Consider the following 6,561-nt stretch of genomic DNA (forward strand, 5'->3'; position numbering starts at 1 on the left):
GTTTGGCTCATATATGTTCCGTATAAAGTCCAAGGGCGATAACGCAGTCGCCGCGCGCCGTATGCGCTGCAAACCTTGTATGCTGTATGTGCGAGTGAAAACGTGCGAGGGCAGCCGACGACCGCGTCTAAATCTGGTGCGCGCAAGAAAGAAAAGCCGGGAGGAAGCGCGCCTTCCGTTGCGCTCGAGGCACCGGCGAGGGGGGAGGAATAGCGGGCGGCGTTGTACTCTACTTTGGCATCAACTGCGTACTGCGTGCGGCGCGCGGTCGCGCGGGCCGTATCTTGAAAGCGATCTGCGTTGGGGGCAGAGTCTACTCAGTGTAGGAAGTTTGTATGGGTGTTCTGTGACCACACGAACAAGCGGACAAGTGTTATACGGGAGAGCAACAAGGGGCGGTTGCGAATTTTTTCCGCGTGCGGTTTGCGGTTGTTGACTCTTTGGAAGAACGCTTGTCATGTCCAAGGTGAATTCTGAGCATAGTTTGATCACCGCTAGAGAAACTCATGTGACAGACAACTATAATTACAAATTCTGTATTGCAGCCGGTTCTCCTGTGCAGCTTTCTCGGCTCCCGCTCATGTCGCGTTCGCATCGGTCAGCTTTACGTTGCTGCATGCAGTGGCCTCGAAGCGTTTTTTTTTTTCTACGTCCAGGCAATACAGCTTTGTGGGTTTTACGAAATGAAGAGAGCAAACTATGTGATTACACTAAAAGAAAATATTTATGTCAATATCATACTGGTTTCTAGAAACTTGGTCAGAAGTGTTTCTAATTAACTATGTTCATGTCACGCCATCTGAACCGCAGCATGTACGGCGGCACTGAAGTTAAATGTACAACCTGCTATTTATCTGTGACCTATATACAGGGTGTCCCAGCTAAAAGTAACCAAGGTTTTAAGAACGACGGAGTCCGCTAGCGGGCTGGAACAAACTCAGTGGTGTTGGATCGCGCGACCTATATAGTCTGCGGTATTTTTTCGTTTTGCAAAGTCAATTAATTGCTATAAACTAATTACCTAACTCATTAAATATTGGCTTCAGCAAAAAACGTTTAATATGAAAGTTGTTGATAACATTTAAAAACAGCCGACTGAAGTTTTGCCACTAAGTATTGTGAAGCACTAACTGATGGAACTGAAATAGTGGCACTATCACGAACCTGTTTTTGTATTTCGCGGGCTTTCTTTAAAGGCAATTACAAGAAGCTTCATCAATGGCACTTAGTTGCAAACACTTCAGTCGGCCATTTTTAAATGTGATCTACAACTTTCTCATTGGCACTTCCTTGTTGAAGCCAATATTTAAAAAAAGTTAGGCAATTAGTTATACTAATTGACTTTGTAAAACGATAAAGATACAGCAGACTAGGCTGCGCGGTTCTCAACACCACTGAGTTGGTTTAAGCCCCCTAGCACAAAAAGTATATGATCACGTACACAGTACATGATTTTTTAATGGACATGTGACTTATTTTTTTTTCAGTAGATATCTGAAACTTTCACATCATCTGGATTACTCGAAGAAGCCGACTTTGTGTACTTGGTTTACTGTCACATTAGCTAATAACAAATTCATTATAAAAATAATTATTCACTGTGGAATTGAATCCGAGGCCGAGCCGAGTTATGAAGACACAAAACGCATCTCCAAAACGCATTAGGCAGGCCAAGTCCCTATTTGACCTGCTGAGGATTCGAGCGCCATCTGGATAACATTTTCGCAAGTAGCCTGTCCGAGCGCGCCGCTGTTGGTATGGTAGAAATGCTGACAAAAGGGTTTGTGTTTCAGTTTTCTCGTAACAGAATTATGTTTTCTCGTACATTCAAATAACAGTCCGACGCCGCCATGTCTGTAGGTTGTGGTTAAGTCGTACTTTACCATTTTTCTGACGGATTTCACTGTGAGAAATTCAATTTTAGTTCACCAAAATCTTGCACCACGTGGAGGGCCTGCGCGGTCGGGGTGGTTCGGAATGATTTTCTCCTGCACTAACACCTTGCGCCACGCGGAGGGCCTGCGCGGTCGGTGTGGTTTAGGATGATTTTCTCCGCCACGGACGCCGACATCCACGCCGGCACCGACGCCGTATTTTCTGCGACACGGGGCCCTTAACACATCGCGTTAAAAAAGCGCTTGTGTTGTGCCTACGCCTTCTTTCGTCTCCGTTTTCAGTGCGCCGTGGTTATTAGCCATGAGCCACTACCAAATTGCCCAGTTTTCTATCCTCTACAGTTACGAAGTCGTACTCATATTTAGAAGATATCCCGTGTTTATATAAACACCACTTTCAGAAATACGTCCTGAAATACTTGGTGAAATGCGCTGATGTTCTACGTGGTTAACCTAACGCTTTCGCCACAGATCTTGAGAGTGTATATATTTCTCGAAATTGATGGATTTCTATTTAATGGATGCGACTTCAGTCATCATTGCACTCGGCTTCAATTATGCAATTGGGTAATATATGTCGTGTATAATCTTGCAAAGTTATCGAACTTTAATGGTTAATTATACTGAGTTCGTCATTGAGTATTGTCTTGAAGTAATTCAGCTTGCATGACAGAATTGCACTATCTGTAAAAAATATAAAAATTAGAAAAAAAACAAGTCAATAATATTGTTTTCAGTAAAACGAACAGAAGTAAGAGAGATCACCAGTTGGTATATAGGTAAACATCTTTCGGCGAGTGTATAACGTCTGCATGTTGACCGACATATGTTTATCACAGTCTTACAAGTGAAGAAGATTGACTTCGAATATCGTCCAGTGGAGTTGAAACCGAATGGCGAGCAGGTAACCTTTATTTTTAAGTTATGACAATACAATGATCGATATATACTGCATGATTGTCGTGGTTCTGGAGCTAAACGCACAAACAAGATTTGCTTACTTCTGTGTATAAAAAAGCACGCATGCTTTCACAAACTAACGTTTATCTGTGGAAAGAAAACAAAGGTATTGGATAAGCACATCAAGAATGAAACCTTCCCAGACTTTCGCCACTGAGTTTCCGTTGAAGCGATAGACCGCACGAGCCTTTGCTCGCTTCTGCTGGCGCGCTTGCTCACGCCAGCGTATTGACAACGATTGTGCGCGGATTGAGTGTGATCTATTCATGTTTGCTTGTGCGCACTGACACCATGCTTGTTAATTCAGTTAGTAAGAGAATGGGTGCAACTTTATACAGCCGATAAAACTGCTATCCTTACTCCGTATAGCTCGCTACTAATTTGCTATCGCAATTGATGCTTCGCCTATCGTGCGGAGCTGCGTCTCCCCCCCCCCCCCCCCCCCCCTGTTGTACGTGACTGAGTGGCATTGGGGTTCTGCTGCTTATCTGGAGGTGGCAGGTTCGATTCCCATCCACAGTGGCTGCATTTTGATGGGGGCAAAAAGCGTTTGTGTTCTTATATTTAGGTGCACGTGGTGCATCCTGGTGGTTAAAATTAATCTGTTGGCCTCTCATTTAGGATTTCTCATAACCTAATTTGTTTCGTGATCGATGTCGGGCACCACAGTTTACTTTTCACTATTTTTAACAATTTTTTTCTTGAATATATGTCCTCTGAAAGTGCTGAAGTACACAAACATTCAAGGTTAACAGTAAAACAATCCTCTTACATTTTGCTATTGCTTTGTTTAATCTGCATCAATATACTTTCCTTAAAAAAATCTTGCAGCCCTGGAAGCCATCTTTGCGGAGTCAGCTGGCAGATACTGCTTCGTAAATGAGGTGACCTTTGCGGATGCCTGCCTCGCACCTCAAGTGTTCAACGCATACCGCTTTGGCGTTGGCGTAACGCCCTTCACAACGGTGCGGCGAATATACGAAGCGCTTCAGCAGCACCCACTTGTCAAGAAGGCCGATCCGTCGTTTCAGCCAGACTAGTTCGGTTCGGTCACGGTCTCATCTTGACCGTGACCGAACCTGTCATACCGGCTGCTGACGCTGCAGCGTCAGCAGCGAATGCAGAAACAGTACATTCTTCCAGAGGTGACAGTTCGGCGAGTGAAATTCCTTGAGGAAGAATATGGGTCGAAGTATAAAAGTTGACGACTGGAAGCAACATTCTGTTGTTGGCAACAACCACGTATGGTGTGAGGAAGTGCGATGGTGCGCGAGAGAATCAGATCTGTGAGGGGAGCGATCAGATAGTCACCATCAGGGACTGGGGGAAATGGATATTAATGATTAACTTATTATTCGGAGCAGCGAATGCAACTGTGTGGCCTTCAGGAATTAGGAAGCTAGCTCAGCCTGCTTTTCTATCATTAGAACGATCATGCGAACGAAAACCTGACTGACGGTTTGTGTACGGCGCCGATGAAAGAGGAAAGGAAGCGGCGGGAGCGCAGTGCTCTGGAATGCCCGGCACAGCTGCCCTGCACAGTTTGCAGCTAGGCCGCATGCGCTCGGCCCACGAGGCCATTCCCTGACGCTAGGCGCTCGGCCATAGAACGGACACGTGTCGCGCGTTCCGATAGTCGCGTTACTGGCTACGGTTGTGTTCTGTGTGCTATTAAACTATAACTAATGCTAACGCATTACTGTAGCATGAATCCCATTGATCGCATTTTGTTCTTTTTTTTAATTTAGTGCAGTTGAAATTAATCCTGGGGTATATTCCGGTAGTGTAGAAGTGAGGTACGTGGGGAAACCACAGAACACCCATACAAACCGCCAGCAGGAGAAACCGCCAACAGGAGAAAGGGAGAATTAAATGGGAGGGAGGCCTACAAGAGCATCTACCCAGGGTCCTCATTTTTCTTAATCTGGCCCTGGCAATTATTCTCGACAGTCTCCGAAATAAAATGCTTTATTCATTCATTCATGCGACTGCAATAGCATTTTCATCCTTGCTCTGTGAAAATGTCTATGTAGTCAGCTGGTATATGAGAGGGCGGATATAATGTTTACCATACGATGCCTATATAGATGCGCACGGGCTGTGGCGCGCGCATTGATGCACCCTAGTTTAGCAATGAAAAACATGCAAAGAGGTCGGTCTGAAGCACATTCGTCCAGCCATGCTAATCTGCACTGCGGAAAGGGGAAAAAATGGAAAGAAAGAAGCCGGCATATGTGGATCTGTTGATGAGGACTAAAGAAAGAGTTGCAGCACTGTACAGGCACATGGTAAACAGCCCAAATCCGAACTTGTGCTACTTAGAAGACCCTGCTAAGTAGATTAAATCATATATACTTGCTGACCTTCTGCAGTTGGTGCATACTTTAAATGAAGTGCAAAGGCGGATGCAGTAAGAAGCATAAGTTGGCTACTAGCTAGCTTGATATGCAACCTAGCTGACAAACTGTAATCAGCTAGCCTTGAGTCAAGCTATAGTTTACGCCTTTACGATGGCCATCACTCAATTGATGCCTCCAAGCCATATGCTTATAGCCATTGTGGAGACGTTTAATTATAAATAACATCTGAAAAAATTCGAAGCCATCAGCAAGGGGCGTACGCAGGGCAGCCTCAAGGAGGGACTTCACCAAAAACGTACAGTGAACGGGATAGGGGGTTCAATGCACGCTCAAATTTGTCAGCGCAGAAGTGCTGGCTTGCCATGGAAGGTTGTGTGTCGGGGGGGGGGGGGGGGGGGGGGATGAGAGGGGGCAGTAAACGACCCCCCCCCCCCCCCTCTCTAAATCTGCCATTGGCCATTGCGTGCCCGACTGGACTGGCTCAGTCATCGGGTCAGTTGATAGGAACAACACTGCTCACCCTCCTGAGCTATGGAGTGCTAGAGGTGCTACAGGAGCCTCCATGCACGGCATACTTCAGCGACAGATTTCGTTATCAGGCTTCCAAATATTTGACCAAATTATTACGTTCAAAACAATTTAGGGCCGATAAATAACATTTATACGAGCTTTAATTATTTTTAGGATACTTGTGTGCCAGATAATTTGGCGTCACGTCCGAATGAAGTCACACCACGATCATAAGCATGATCACACTCCTATCTAAACATGACGAGCATTCGTCACAAAGATCATTACTGCGGTGTAGTCCATGTTTTGTGAGCTTCTGGCTGCAAAAATGCTTGATCAGAATCAACTAACGCAAATAGAAAGAAATGTTGCGTTGATAGGGTATATCAAACGCCTTGTAGCTTAATGCATATACATATGCACATACATTTGCCAATTCACGCGCACCTCAAAATGTAGTGCGCGGAAACCGATTCAGCGCAGATTTTTTATGCATGTTTTGAAGCGCCTGCGGTCCGGAGCTTCAAATCTGGCGCCACATCGATTTTGTAGCGATGCCTTATGACTTATTCTATACTAGTCTTATCATCCACCGCTCACGGCCGGCTGATCCCGTTGATAACACGAGCGGACCGTCGCTCTGACCAGGGACAAAGCGCGAAAAGGCATTATTACCGGAAAGGCATCGCTACAAAATACCGGCCCTGACTTGCGGCTCACAAAACGTGTCCTCCGGGATTGCACTGACGGGCTTGTGCTATCTCGAAGGCCTTAACGACTGCAAATAGTGTTTTTGTGAGCAACAACAGATGGCACTACAGCAGCAAGCGATAAAC

At 45.5% G+C, this 6,561-nt stretch overlaps 1 long non-coding RNA gene across 1 annotated transcript; it reads left to right on the forward strand.

The window, feature by feature from the left end:
* Nucleotides 1-351: 351 nt before the first annotated feature.
* On the forward strand, nucleotides 352-2,804 carry LOC119459490 (uncharacterized). Its single transcript, XR_005193635.2, has 3 exons — nucleotides 352-466; nucleotides 546-597; nucleotides 2,735-2,804. It is a non-coding gene; the product is annotated as an uncharacterized LOC119459490 (long non-coding RNA).
* The last annotated feature ends 3,757 nt before the right edge of the window (nucleotides 2,805-6,561 follow it).

The sequence above is a fragment of the Dermacentor silvarum genome, chromosome 7 (assembly GCF_013339745.2).
Source record: "Dermacentor silvarum isolate Dsil-2018 chromosome 7, BIME_Dsil_1.4, whole genome shotgun sequence".
NCBI classification, from domain to species: Eukaryota; Metazoa; Arthropoda; class Arachnida; order Ixodida; family Ixodidae; genus Dermacentor; species Dermacentor silvarum.